The sequence below is a fragment of the Triturus cristatus genome, chromosome 1_1 (assembly GCF_964204655.1).
Source record: "Triturus cristatus chromosome 1_1, aTriCri1.1, whole genome shotgun sequence".
NCBI classification, from domain to species: domain Eukaryota; kingdom Metazoa; phylum Chordata; class Amphibia; order Caudata; family Salamandridae; genus Triturus; species Triturus cristatus.
In genome coordinates this window covers 607,326,220-607,340,679 of record NC_140579.1, presented here as the reverse complement: position 1 = coordinate 607,340,679, position 14,460 = coordinate 607,326,220, and the positions used below count along the sequence as shown (strand labels likewise).

General features: G+C 40.5%; 1 long non-coding RNA gene across 1 annotated transcript in view; it reads right to left on the bottom strand.

Moving 5' to 3' along the window:
- Positions 1–200: 200 nt before the first annotated feature.
- The window catches only part of LOC146870701 (uncharacterized), a 70,133-nt gene continuing 55,873 nt past the window's right edge, over positions 201–14,460 (bottom strand). Inside the window, exon 3 of the long non-coding RNA XR_014959435.1 lies at positions 201–1,013. This is a non-coding gene — a long non-coding RNA (uncharacterized LOC146870701). The remainder of the gene's footprint in view (positions 1,014–14,460) is intronic.

Genomic DNA, 14,460 nt, shown 5'->3' with positions numbered 1-14,460 from the left:
TCTTCCAAGAAGAGAAGAGGCTGTGAATAAAGGGCTTGGCATCTATGCATGACCAACAAAGGTGACTGCCCTGATCTATTGGGATTAGAGGAGTCAGAGGTTTGCGAGGACACCTAAAATAGCTACCCATTCCCCTCAGTAAAACTGTCAAGGGGTTATGGTCACTAAATGGGTGGGAAGGAGTTCCCAGATAATAATAATAATACATTCTTTATTCGGATGGAAATACATCCATAAAAGATACAATAAAACAGTCATACAATATAAAAATCATTACATACGGATAAAACATTGCGACTTATTAAACGAGACAAGTCAGTGGAACAATACACCCCATCGCGCCAACAGTCACCTCATAACTACAAAGCAATGAGAGAGAAATCTATTCTTGATAGCCTAGATCTATAAGCTGCCCGCAAAAACACATAATTGCGTGAAGGGTATGGGAGTTTGGTTACAACTGCAGGTGCAAAAGTGCCAATTTGGCCTGCCTAAACTTCAGACTCTTTAGTAAAGGATGAAGGAAACATTTTCTAGGCACTGATAACAATTTACGCAATAAAACAAAATGAAGCGTATCCTGTGGAGATCTGAGATTGCACAAAATTTTCATACAGCAGTTTGAACAAAGGCGCACTATACACCAGCCCTGTAAGGTGCGAATTTTCAATGTAGCTAGATTTTAGAAAGTAATCAATACATCAGAATACTAATACAAAGAATTGCATATGCTAACGTAATCCAAACACTTAATGACAGTATCAAATGAAAAACAATGTCAAATGAATACAACGTTGTAATCCAAAATAGAACTCATGAAGATTGCGATGTCAGCAGTCAGTTCATATTACATGACAAGTATCAATGCTCTTCAAACAAAACTTCACAAGTGTCTATGAAGCAGAAGTCAAGAGTCTTCTTTATTTTCTTGTTCCGAAAAAGAATTAATGCTTTCAAAACAACATCATGGCGTCCCAATGCATTTCGGTATCAAAACCTTCGTCAGGGGAATGCTGAAAGAGTGTATATGTATATATATATAATTCATGTAAAAAATTCGTTTCTGAGATACAAACAAGTCTAATGTGAAAAGCATGTGTTGTATTCCACATGTAACATTGTTAAGTCTTTTAACATCCAGTATTGTACCAGCCAATTACATATTTGGTAATGAAACAAAAACGGTCGGTAATTTGAAACAAAACTTTTTTAAAAAAACAGAGCGCTTGAAAACATGCAGACAAATGTTCACATTTATGTCCAAATACGTTTCGTGTGATAAGCATGAAAAAACATAAAAAAGGATTTATTGTGAAGGGCCACCGAAACCACGTGAACGCAACAGTGTAAAAGACCAGAAAGAGAGTGAGCGTCTACGTAATTTCCACTAATCCCCAATCCACCAATATAAGTGGTATCCTTAATTAAGTGTGATGGGAGGGCTCACCTCCGAATGTCTCTGAACACTTGAGAGTGTCAAACACGAATATTTTGTTGACAACTGACGATACTGAAGGAATCAAGGGGAACAAACAGAGCTATTACCAAATGGTGTCTGGCATCCAGGGCCAAAAAAGTTCAAAGTGTTCAACGTAGAAAATGACAAGGGTTCCCACTTACTTAACCGCTGTTCGCCAAACGCATGCACATAGAATGCACCGCTAACCCGAAAGTTTGCGGTGACGATGTATCGTAGGCGTCTGTGTGAATAATGAGGGCAACAATGAGTACGTAAGTTACCGAGAGTTATCTCAGCAAGAGAACTAATCAAATGGTGAGTGCCATGAAACTGTGTTCAGTTACCTGCATCAATATGTCTCACAGTTCCTCTGCGGGGTTCAGTTTGCTCAAAGTAACAGCAGCGAGGATGTGTAACCGTGCGAAAGCGATGCCGGAGTGAATATAGAAAACGGACTACGTAACGTGCGTCTGTATGTGCCTAACATAGAGAGAGGACTGAGCTGAGAGGTGAAACTTCTCAAAGTGTGCTAACAGCTAAATCTAAAACAAATCGAGTGTAAGAAAATTAAAGCCACATGTACAAATAATGATGTAAATCAGAAGCGTCTGGAGAGTATAAAGAGAGATAAGAGGTAAACACCACAGTATACCATGGGGAATCAAGAGGGTGTGGAAAACAGCTGAAAAGACAAGGGTATAAGAATGTGAAAGAGACTACACAAATGAAATAAAGTAGACGAACATAATTCACAAAAGACACAATAAATCTAAACATTTCTGTAATCAATTCGCGCTTTTCAAGTCTCCATATATACAAACAGAATAATACAATGTAGAAAGTTATGCGAAAAAAATGTGTTACTTAGCAACTAGCTATTAACAACCGCATATTATCAGAGAAAATTAATTAATTCAATTTTATCATTCAGACCACACGGGCTTAGGGTTTTCAAAAAACCAATCCAGAAAGTTTCTCTTTGTGCCAAATGTTTGTTTGGGTCAACATGTGCTAGTACCGATACTTGTTCAAGCACAGTAAATCGTAATTGGGGTATGGTGTGTTTATGTGTGAACCAGTGTGCCGCTAGACAGGATTTCATGTTAGATGTGCGAATGGAGCTTTTGTGTTCAGTCACCCTTATTTTTATCTTCCTGGTGGTCCTCCCCACATAAACCAGTCCACAAGGACATTTAATGGCGTAAATCACCATTGCTGTGTTACAATCAGAAGAGTGTTTTAGCTTGATCAGTTTGCCCGTGTGAGGGTGTGTGAATGTGTCACCAACCATCACATTGCCACAGTGTCCACAATTGTAACACTTTCTCATGCCTAATCTAGTGGAATTGACAGAATCTTGCATCTTTTTGGCTAGAATTTCCTTAATATTTTTGGATCTGGAGAATGCGAAGATGGGTGTTGCACAAAAGACTTCTTTAAAATCATGTTCTTGTTCAATGATCTCCCATCTTTTAAGAATGCACCGTTTGATCGCTGTAGCGGCTGTGGAATATTTTAAGACACAGACCTCCCGTTTGGAAACAGGTTTGACAGTTTTCTTGAGAAGCTGCGATCTGTCCATGCTATATGCTTTCTGCTTGGCTGCTTCTAGAACTGATGTAGGGTAACCTCTCTCCAAATATTGTTGAGACATGGTTTCTATGTCTGATTTCCCTTGGCTGTCATCCGAATAGATTCTTCGAACCCTGATAAATTGGGATAACGGTAGGTGATTTTTCAGGGTTAGGGTGTGAAAGCTATTGCAATGGAGTGCGTTATTCCTGTCGGTTGGCTTTTTGAATACTCTAGTTGTCAGAGTCGTGCCTTTTTTCTCGATCAGGATATCCAAGTAATTGACAGTGGAAGAGTTGATGGAGTATGTGAACTTTATGTGTGGATGACAAGCGTTCAAAATCACAATAGCATCTTCCAACAACTGTTGGGTACCTCTCCATAGGATAAAAATTTCATCAATGTACCTAAGGTACAGAAGTAAATGATCAGTCTACAGCTTGTTATGCAGAACGTGTGTGTCCTCGAATTTTGCCATAAAAATATTGGCATACGTGGGTGCCCCAGTAAAGCCCATAGAAGTGCCTGTCTTCTGCAAATAAAAATGTTGCTTCCATGTGAAGTAGCTGTGGTATAGGCTGAACTGTAACAGTTCGAGCAGGAAAATGTTGAGAGATTCTTCATAATTATGTCTGAGCAACATCTATTCAACTGCATCGATGCCTTCACCATGCGGAATCGAGGTATAAAGGGCTGTGACATCAATGGTGCCAAGTAGCACCTCGTTGTCACTGGGTAATGTGATCTGTTGTAGTTTGTTTAGACAGTCTGTAGTATCCTGTACATATGTAACCCACTTCTGAACCAAGGGTTGTAGAAAATAATCTATGAATTTTCCCAATGGTTCATGCAAAGACCCACAACCAGCCACAATGGGGCGGAAAGGAGGGTTCATCATATCTTTATGCATCTTCGGAAGCATATATATATGCGGTCTTTTTGGATAATCGGTAATGAGGAATTTGTATGTGTTTTCATTGATCCAACTCAGATCTTTAGCTTTGGTCAAGATTAGTAATAGAGTCGCCTGAAAGGTGCAGGTAGGGTTTGTGTCAAGGGCCATGTAGGTATCAGTGTCTAGAACATGTTGGTCCACTTTGGCTTCATAGTATATGGTGTCCATAACTACCAAAGCACCACCCTTATCTGCTGGCTGAAAGGTTAAATTCTTTAGTTGGGCTAAGTTTCTTAATGTGGCCCGTTCTTTTTTGGTTAAGTTACTTTTGTCACTTTCTCTCTGATGAATAAGTGCAAGATCTTTTTTAACCAATGTCTCAAAAAGATCGATGGCCTTGTGAGAAATTGGTGACATGAAAGTACTCTTAGGTCTGAATACTTGAGATTGAGTCTCAGGAACAGGTTCAGTGGACAGATCTTGCATTATGTGGTGGAAAAACCACCGTAATCTGAGTTTGTGCGTGAATTTAAATAATGAGATTTCAGTTTCAAGTTCGTTGGTCTGGTATGTCGGCTCAAAGGACATGCCCTTGTTTAGTATTGCCTGCTCATTAGGTTTTAACTTGACACTAGAGATGTTCATGACTAGTTCCGCCTGGGATTCCGTCTTGCTCCGTTTGTTGTTTTTTTTAAGCCTTGTTCCCTCCTGTTTTGTTGGTTCTTCCTGCAGGTGATTCTTCTGGTGGATGATTGGAAGTGCGTCCCAGTTCTAAAAAAGACGTCTGTTTAGTTGTGCCACTGGTGGAAGGTGTACTCTCTGTGGCAATTGTAGCAAGAGGGGTACGAGTAGGAAGTGTTTCTTGCTCAGTTGCTATACTTTCTTCGGAGGTAGATGCATCAGGTTTTCTAAAGGTGAGTTTCTGGGCATACATCTCCGCCCAGGTATAAACCTCATCTAGTTTGTAATCAATTGTGTCGCGTCTAAACTTGCGCAATTTCCGATCGTGAACTTCTTTCGCGTGTTCGTCTAGTTTGTCATTGATGTCTTTAAGGGTTTGCTGAAGTTCGTCAGATGACAATCTTTGTGAAAGATCATCCTTCAGATCTTTGATTTCAGTTTCCAATTCTTTAAGTATTACTGACAGTTCTTCAATAATCAGTAAAAAAAGGTCTAAAGAGCACTTATTAAGAATTGCGAACCATTTAGTCATAAATGGTTTATTGAATTTAAACAACATGGGTCGTAGTGCTATGCTTAACCCTCTAGGGATCCGCTTCGCCTTGTGGTACTGAATGAGTGTGGTTGCGTGGAGTCTCTGATTGATTTCCCTCCTCAAAGTATATTGCAATTGTTTAATTAGTTGGCTGGTAGAACCAGATGGGGCCTGAAATGCCCTGGTTTCATCAATGAGGGAATATATGTTTGCTGCTTCTTCAGCAGAATAACCTTTTGTCTCTGCTTGGTTTGTGGTCAAGTGAGAGATGTCCTCAAAATCCATAGTGGGTGGTGGTTGTCAAAATGAGGCTGAGCTGTAAATGACTAGAGTGGGGGGAGAGACAACCTGCACTCCAAATTGTATAAAAAAAAGTGAGTTATTTAAAAAAACGAAAGGTATAACTGTAAATCTTCCAATTATCAAGGGTGCTGCCTTTGTGTGGCCTGTTCAACCCCCGAACAGGCTACAAAATATAAAAACACAAAATTTTCAAACAGCAGTTTGAACAAAGGCGCACTATACACCAGCCCTGTAAGTTGCGAATTTTCAATGTAGCTAGATTTTAGAAAGTAATCAATACATCAGAATACTAATACAAAGAATTGCATATGCTAACGTAATCCAAACACTTAATGACAGTATCAAATGAAAAACAATGTCAAATGAATACAACGTTGTAATCCAAAATAGAACTCATGAAGATTGCGATGTCAGCGGTCAGTTCATATTACATGACAAGTATCAATGCTCTTCAAACAAAACTTCACAAGTGTCTATGAAGCAGGAGTCAAGAGTCTTCTTTATTTTCTTGTTCCGAAAAAGAATTAATGCTTTCAAAACAACATCATGGCGTCCCAATGCATTTCGGTATCCAAACCTTCGTCAGGGGAATGCTGAAAGAGTATATATGTATATATATATATAATTCATGTAAAAAATTCGTTTCTGAGATACAAACAAGTCTAATGTGAAAAGCATGTGTTGTATTCCACATGTAACATTGTTAAGGCTTTTAACATCCAGTATTGTACCAGCCAATTACATATTTGGTAATGAAACAAAAACGGTCGGTAATTTGAAACAAAACTTTTTTTAAAAAACAGAGCGCTTGAAAACATGCAGACAAGTGTTCACATTTATGTCCAAATACGTTTCGTGTGATAAGCATGAAAAAACATAAAAAAAGGATTTATTGTGAAGGGCCACCGAAACCACGTGAACGCAACAGTGTAAAAGACCAGAAAGAGAGTGAGCGTCTACGTAATTTCCACTAATCCCCAATCCACCAATATAAGTGGTATCCTTAATTAAGTGTGATGGGAGGGCTCACCTCCGAATGTCTCTGAACACTTGCGAGTGTCAAACACGAATATTTTGTTGCCGACTGACGATACTGAAGGAATCAAGGGGAACAAACAGAGCTATTACCAAATGGTGTCTGGCATCAAGGGCCAAAAAGGTTCAAAGTGTTCAACGTAGAGAATGACAAGGGTTCCCACTTACTTAACCGCTGTTTGCCAAACGCATGCACATAGAATGCACTGCTAACTCGGAAGTTTGCGGTGACGATGTATCGTAGGCGTCTGTGTGAATAATGAGGGCAACAATGAGTACATAAGTTACCGAGAGTTATCTCAGCAAGAGAACTAATCAAATGGTGAGTGCCATGAAACTGTGTTCAGTTACCTGCATCAATATGTCTCACAGTTCCTCCGCGGGGTTCAGTTTGCTCAAAGTAACAGCAGCGAGGATGTGTAACCGTGCGAAAGCGATGCCGGAGTGAATATAGAAAACGGACTACGTAACGTGCGTCAGTACGTGCCTAACATAGAGAGAGGACTGAGCTGAGAGGTGAAACTTCTCAAAGTGTGCTAACAGCTAAATCTAAAACAAATCGAGTGTAAGAAAATTAAAGCTACATGTACAAATAATGATGTAAATCGGAAGCGTCTGGAGAGTATAAAGAGAGATAAGAGGTAAACACCACAGTATACCATGGGGAATCAAGAGGGTGTGGAAAACAGCTGAAAAGACAAGGGTGTAAGAATGTGAAAGAGACTACACAAATGAAATAAAGTAGACGAACATAATTCACAAAAAACACAATAAATCTAAACATTTCTGTAATCAATTTGCGCTTTTCAAGTCTCCATATATACAAACAGAATAATACAATGTAGAAAGTTATGCGAAAAAAATGTGTTACTTAGCAACTAGCTATTAACAACCGCATATTATCAGAGAAAATTAATTAATTCAATTTTATCATTCAGACCACACGGGCTTAGGGTTTTCAAAAAACGAATCCAGAAAGTTTCTCTTTGTGCCAAATGTTTGTTTGGGTCAACATGTGCTAGTACCGATACTTGTTCAAGCACAGTAAATCGTAATTGGGGTATGGTGTGTTTATGTGTGAACCAGTGTGCCGCTAGACAGGATTTCATGTTAGATGTGCGAATGGAGCTTTTGTGTTCAGTCACCATTATTTTTATCTTCCTGGTGGTCCTCCCCACATAAACCAGTCCACAAGGACATTTAATGGCGTATTTCACCATTGCTGTGTTACAATCAGAAGAGTGTTTTAGCTTGATCAGTTTGCCCTTGTGAGGGTGTGTGAATGTGTCACCAACCATCACATTGCCACAGTGTCCACAATTGTAACACTTTCTCATGCCTAATCTAGTGGAATTGACAGAATCTTGCATCTTTTTGGCTGGAATTTCCTTAATATTTTTGGATCTGGAGAATGCGAAGATGGGTGTTGCACAAAAGACTTCTTTAAAATCATGTTCTTGTTCAATGATCTCCCATCTTTTAAGAATGCACCGTTTGATCGCCGTAGCGGCTGTGGAATATTTTAAGACACAGACCTCCCGTTTGGAAACAGGTTTGACAGTTTTCTTGAGATGCTGCGATCTGTCCATGCTGTATGCTTTCTGCTTGACTGCTTCTAGAACTGATGTAGGGTAACCTCTCTCCAAATATTGTTGAGACATGGTTTCTATGTCTGATTTCCCTTGGCTGTCATCCGAACAGATTCTTCGAACCCTGATAAATTGGGATAACGGTAGGTGATTTTTCAGGGTTAGGGTGTGAAAGCTATTGTAATGGAGTGCGTTATTCCTGTCGGTTGGCTTTTTGAATACTCTAGTTGTCAGAGTCGAGCCTTTTTTCTCGATCAGGATATCCAAGTAATCGATAGTGGAAGAGTTGATGGAGTATGTGAACTTTATGTGTGGATGACAATCGTTCAAAATCACAATAGCATCTTCCAACGACTGTTGGGTACCTCTCCATAGGATCAAAATGTCATCAATGTACCTAAGGTACAGAAGTAAATGATCAGTCCAAAGCTTGTTATGGAGAACGTGTGTGTCCTCGAATTTTGCCATAAAAATATTGGCATACGTGGGTGCCCCAGTAAAGCCCATAGAAGTGCCTGTCTTCTGCAAATAAAAATGTTGCTTCCATGTGAAGTAGCTGTGGTATAGGCTGAACTGTAACAGTTCGAGCAGGAAAATGTTGAGAGATTCTTCATAATTATGTCTGAGCAACATCCATTCAACTGCATCGATGCCTTCACCATGCGGAATCGAGGTATAAAGGGCTATGACATCAATGGTGCCAAGTAGCACCTCGTTGTCACTGGGTAATGTGATCTGTTGTAGTTTGTTTAGACAGTCTGTAGTATCCTGTACATATGTAACCCACTTTCTGAACCAAGGGTTGTAAAAAATAATCTATGAATTTTCCCAATGGTTCATGCAAAGACCAACAACCAGCCACAATGGGGCGGAAAGGAGGGTTCACCATATCTTTATGCATCTTCGGAAGCATATATATATGCGGTCTTTTTGGAGAATCGGTAATGAGGAATTTGTATGTGTTTTCATTGATCCGACTCAGATCTTTAGCTTTGGTCAAGATTAGTAATAGAGTCGCCTGAAAGGTGCAGGTAGGGTCTGTGTCAAGGGCCATGTAGGTATCAGTGTCTAGAACATGTTGGTCCACTTTGGCTTCATAGTATATGGTGTCCATAACTACCAAAGCACCACCCTTATCTGCTGGCTGAAAGGTTAAATTCTTTAGTTGGGCTAAGTTTCTTAATGTGGCCCGTTCTTTTTTGGTTAAGGTACTTTTGTCACTTTCTCTTTGATGAATAAGTGCAAGATCTTTTTTAACCAATGTCTCAAAAAGATCGATGGCCTTGTGAGAAATTGGTGACATGAAAGTATTCTTAGGTCTGAATACTTGAGATTGAGTCTCAGAAACAGGTTCAGTGGACTGATCTTGCATTATGTGGTGGAAAAACCACCGTAATCTGAGTTTGCGCGTGAATTTAAATAATGAGATTTCAGTTTCAAGTTCGTTGGTCTGGTATGTCGGCACAAAGGACATGCTCTTGTTTAGTATTGCCTGCTCATTAGGTTTTAACTTGACACTAGAGATGTTCATGACTAGTTCCGCCTGGGAGTCCGTTTTCTATATTCACTCCGGCATCGCTTTCGCACGGTTACACATCCTCGCTGCTGTTACTTTGAGCAAACTGAACCCCGCGGAGGAACTGTGAGACATATTGATGCAGGTAACTGAACACAGTTTCATGGCACTCACCATTTGATTAGTTCTCTTGCTGAGATAACTCTCGGTAACTTATGTACTCATTGTTGCCCTCATTATTCACACAGACGCCTACGATACATCGTCACCGCAAACTTCCGGGTTAGCGGTGCATTCTATGTGCATGCGTTTGGCGAACAGCGGTTAAGTAAGTGGGAACCCTTGTCCTTTTCTACGTTGAACACTTTGAACTTTTTTGGCCCTGGATGCCAGACACCATTTGGTAATAGCTCTGTTTGTTCCCCTTGATTCCTTCAGTATCGTCAGTCGGCAACAAAATATTCGTGTTTGACACTCTCAAGTGTTCAGAGACATTCGGAGGTGAGCCCTCCCATCACACTTAATTAAGGATACCACTTATATTGGTGGATTGGAGATTAGTGGAAATTACGTAGACGCTCACTCTCTTTCTGGTCTTTTACACTGTTGCGTTCACGTGGTTTCGGTGGCCCTTCACAATAAATCCTTTTTTATGTTTTTTCATGCTTATCACACGAAACGTATTTGGACATAAATGTGAACATTTGTCTGCATGTTTTCAAGCACTCTGTTTTTAAAAAAAAGTTTTGTTTCATATTACCGACCGTTTTTGTTTCATTACCAAATATGTAATTGGCTGGTACAATACTGGATGTTAAAAGCCTTAACAATGTTACATGTGGAATACAACACATGCTTTTCACATTAGACTTGTTTGTATCTCAGAAACGAATTTTTTACATGAATTATATATATATACATATATACTCTTTCAGCATTCCCCTGACGAAGGTTTTGATACCGAAATGCATTGGGACGCCATGATGTTGTTTTGAAAGCATTAATTCTTTTTCGGAACAAGAAAATAAAGAAGACTCTTGACTTCTGCTTCATAGACACTTGTGAAGTTTTGTTTGAAGAGCATTGATACTTGTCATGTAATATGAACTGACCGCTGACATCGCAATCTTCATGAGTTCTATTTTGGATTACAACGTTGTATTCATTTGACATTGTTTTTCATTTGATACTGTCATTAAGTGTTTGGATTACGTTAGCATATGCAATTCTTTGTATTCGTATTCTGATGTATTGATTACTTTCTAAAATCTAGCTACATTGAAAATTCGCACCTTACAGGGCTGGTGTATAGTGCGCCTTTGTTCATACTGCTGTTTGAAAATGTTGTGTTCTTATATTTTGTAGCCTGTTCGGGGGTTGAACAGGTCACACAAAGGCAGCACCCTTGATAATTGGAAGATTTACAGTTATACCTTTCGTTTTTTAAAATAACTCCCTTTTTTGATACAATTTGGAGTGCAGGTTGTCTCTCCCCCCACTCTAGTGATCTGAGATTGCAGCCACAAGTGCCTCTTTGAATTAAGGAAAGAAATTTAGGCTAAAAGATGGTGAAGTTGATTAAATCTGAAGCATATAATTAAAAATCTATCTTGGGCACTGGAAAGTGCAAAAAGATATGGCTCCATACCCGACACAGATTTTAACTTTACATAAGCCCTCACTGTGGGTTTGCTGAGTTCGATATTTTCACGCTGGGCAGTGATACATTTATGGTGTAGGTCTTTTGTGATGTTAACGTCCCCGGGGCGTAAAGTGACAAGTGTGTAAAAAAGGTCCGGCCTTCCTATGGCCTGAAAGGATTCCTTTATATAACGCATCCAGGGGATTTTTTTACCTCATTCCATGGCCAGACAATCTGCTCAGATCAGGCAGTTAAAACCCTTATCTTCGCATGTCCATATTTTTAGCCAGCATAGTAAGGGTTTAATTGTCACTTGGTCCACCAATTAATCAACCCCTAGATTTTCATGCACAGACCAAGCTGGCGTGTTTGGGGGTTGCACAGGATCCAGCGCAAAAACTTGTTTTCTGCCACTTGTAACCAATGAGAGGAGACATACCCCCAAACCTCACTACTGTATAACACTTTCGCAATGGCCTTGGAGTTATACAATTTTAAAATAACCTCCGGTGCCCATGAGCCCAGTCTGCAAGTAAAGCTGGTATTAGCCCCTGCAGATTTGTTCAGCTCGCTAAGCTTCCTGTCTAGGAGGGCTCTCCACTGTAATCGATCATCGAATAACACTCCTAGTTTGGAAAGACCTTAATAGGACGGGTGCAGATGTGAAATAAGCCAAGTGGGCCTGTGGTCTAAGGTGTGTACAAGGTTATGAGTGGATAAAAGATTGTTTACCTCGTCACCTTCTGTAGTGTGCTCCATGTGCACTTCCTCTGAGAACAGGCTAGGCTTGTGCGATTGCAGGTTTCTTTACAAAAGATGAACACAATTGACAATTAAAATCCCCCACTAAAATAAGATTCAAGTGCCTAAACCGCCACCCCCCCCCCCCCTTTTCAAAATGCCTAGGGCATAGTTTCGGGCAATGACATTTGAGAGCCTGCCCTTTCCGTTCTTCAGGTTATAAAAGTTGATTATGCCAAGTGGGGGCTCTCTCCCCACTTGCAATTTTATACCCTGAAACACCTGGGAATCCCACTTTATGGTCTGCAACTCCTTGGATAATTCCAATTTCACAAATATGATAAGGCCCCTGCTAGCTTTTCCCCTGTTGGAGTCTTGTGTTGGGCTAAAAAAGTCTTACACCCTTCCAAGAAGAAGTTGTTCTGTGTTTCCCAGGTTTCCTGTAGGGATATAATTGTAAATGATTTAATGTATGAAATGTAAAGTATATAATTCCCTTTGGACAAAAACCAAAGGAAATGATGGACGGAGTGTTGAACATTGCAAGCACTCACCCCCAGTCAACTGATCTGGGTTTAATCCATCACCGTTCTTCAGCCCACTGAGGAAATATGAATTTTGTGATCAGTTATGTCCCCTATCGTAGACCCCAACGGCTCCATGTGCATGCTACAAGTACATGTATGTTCCCTCCAGTTCCAGTTTTGAAGACGCAAATACATGTGCGTCCACCGTCAACATGTCCTCTTTCAGATCCGCCATGAATGGGTCAGATATTCCATTCCTAAGTATGAAAGGCCACCGACTTTATGTGGTTCACTTTCCACATTTTACAGATTCAGGCGAGTAGGCCCAGAATTCTGTCATCAAGCCTTTTCCTGCCTTCTGCCTCTGAAAGCTCCAGTCTGAGCCTGCATCTGTATCCATGAACTTTGTCCTACTCCCTGCGCGGCTAACGGTGTCTGATCCAGCATATTGCCTGCCAAAAACTGTATTTCACCTTCAAGATTATCTACTCCGCTCCTCATCCGATGCATTCCTGTCTAGTAGTTTAGGTAAACATTCCTCCAGCTACCGTGCAAAGGGGCCAGGCCTCGCTGTCCTCATGCAAGTAATTCATAGCCCCGTTACCATGGAATATTCCTACCCCCTCGCATCTCATGTAGACACTTAGACGCTTGTACACGCACTAACAGTCAGTATAGAATAGATTCTATCCTAGAGACCTTTCCTTTTGGATAACCCAGTTCTTTAAACATAGGATATTAGATATGATTTGGGATTAGGTTGACATAACCCCCAGACTTCTGTCTCCACATGTAGATCTAAATGTCAAGTCCCCTTCACCCTCTCGTTGCACGTCAATCACACGTCATGCGGCTGCGCGCGCATCTCTGCCAGATATTTCTGCTGACATTGCAGGATTCTTTTATGGATCCACCCACTTGTGACATCATGTTTAATGACGTATTTTAGTTACACCCATGTATACCGCCTCTATTAGTTACGTATGCACCTTTTATCTGTACTATCAGCTGTTACGCCTCTTGCATCTGTCTCACTGTAATGTATTTTCTATAAAACTGCTTATCTGTCAATAATGTATGCCCTTCCTTCCTGAACTCTCGTGGTGATGGAATAGAAAGCCTACAATTCGAATTGTATTCCTTTGTATAGGAATAAAGCCTTTTAAAACCTCTAATACCACGGATTCTGCCTCTTATATTTACTGAGTTATTCTTAATAGACTTTACCGCATAAAAAATAGTACCGGTAACGAAATATTTACCACATAAATTGGCGCCCGAACAGGGACACTTTCTCATCTCACGCGCCGGCGGTGCGTTGCAGGCCCGGTCTCCTGCTACAGCTGAACGGACAAAAACGCGTACCTGCAGGATTTCCTGTATCTCCCTCCGGCCAAGCGGGAGCGACTGAGGCTGCGATCAACACCCAGACGAGGCGGTGAGAAGTGCGAAGTATCCCGACCAGAGCCTAGCTGAGAGTGCAAGATCCGAGGTATACAGAGGCCCACCAGGTTCCGAAGTTCCGAGTCCAGTCGAGTCGAGTCCAATCCGGTCCAGTTTCAGTTCCGTTCCGAGGCCTTCCGTTCCGAGCTACCCGGTGAGTACCATTACCGGGGAGGCATTTTACGTGCACATAGTCTGTGCCGGTCAAGACGGGTTTGGGTACACAAATCCGGTCTGCACTGTTTCAGCAGTGTATCTGTACTGTTTAGCAGTATATATAGTATGTCTTGCATATAAATAAGTATTATCTAGTGTCAGTATTATGTCAGTAACTAGTTTTCTATTAGTTATCATTGTTCGTTAAAAATGTTAAATGTTAAATGTTTTAAAACGTTCTATACATTGTGGTGTGAATGACTGTTCATTATTGTGTTTATTCGTATTAAGTGTGTTTAAGATTAAGTAACCAGATCTAAAAATGCCGCTCTTTTCGAAATTAAGACAGATCAAAACTAGAAAGGG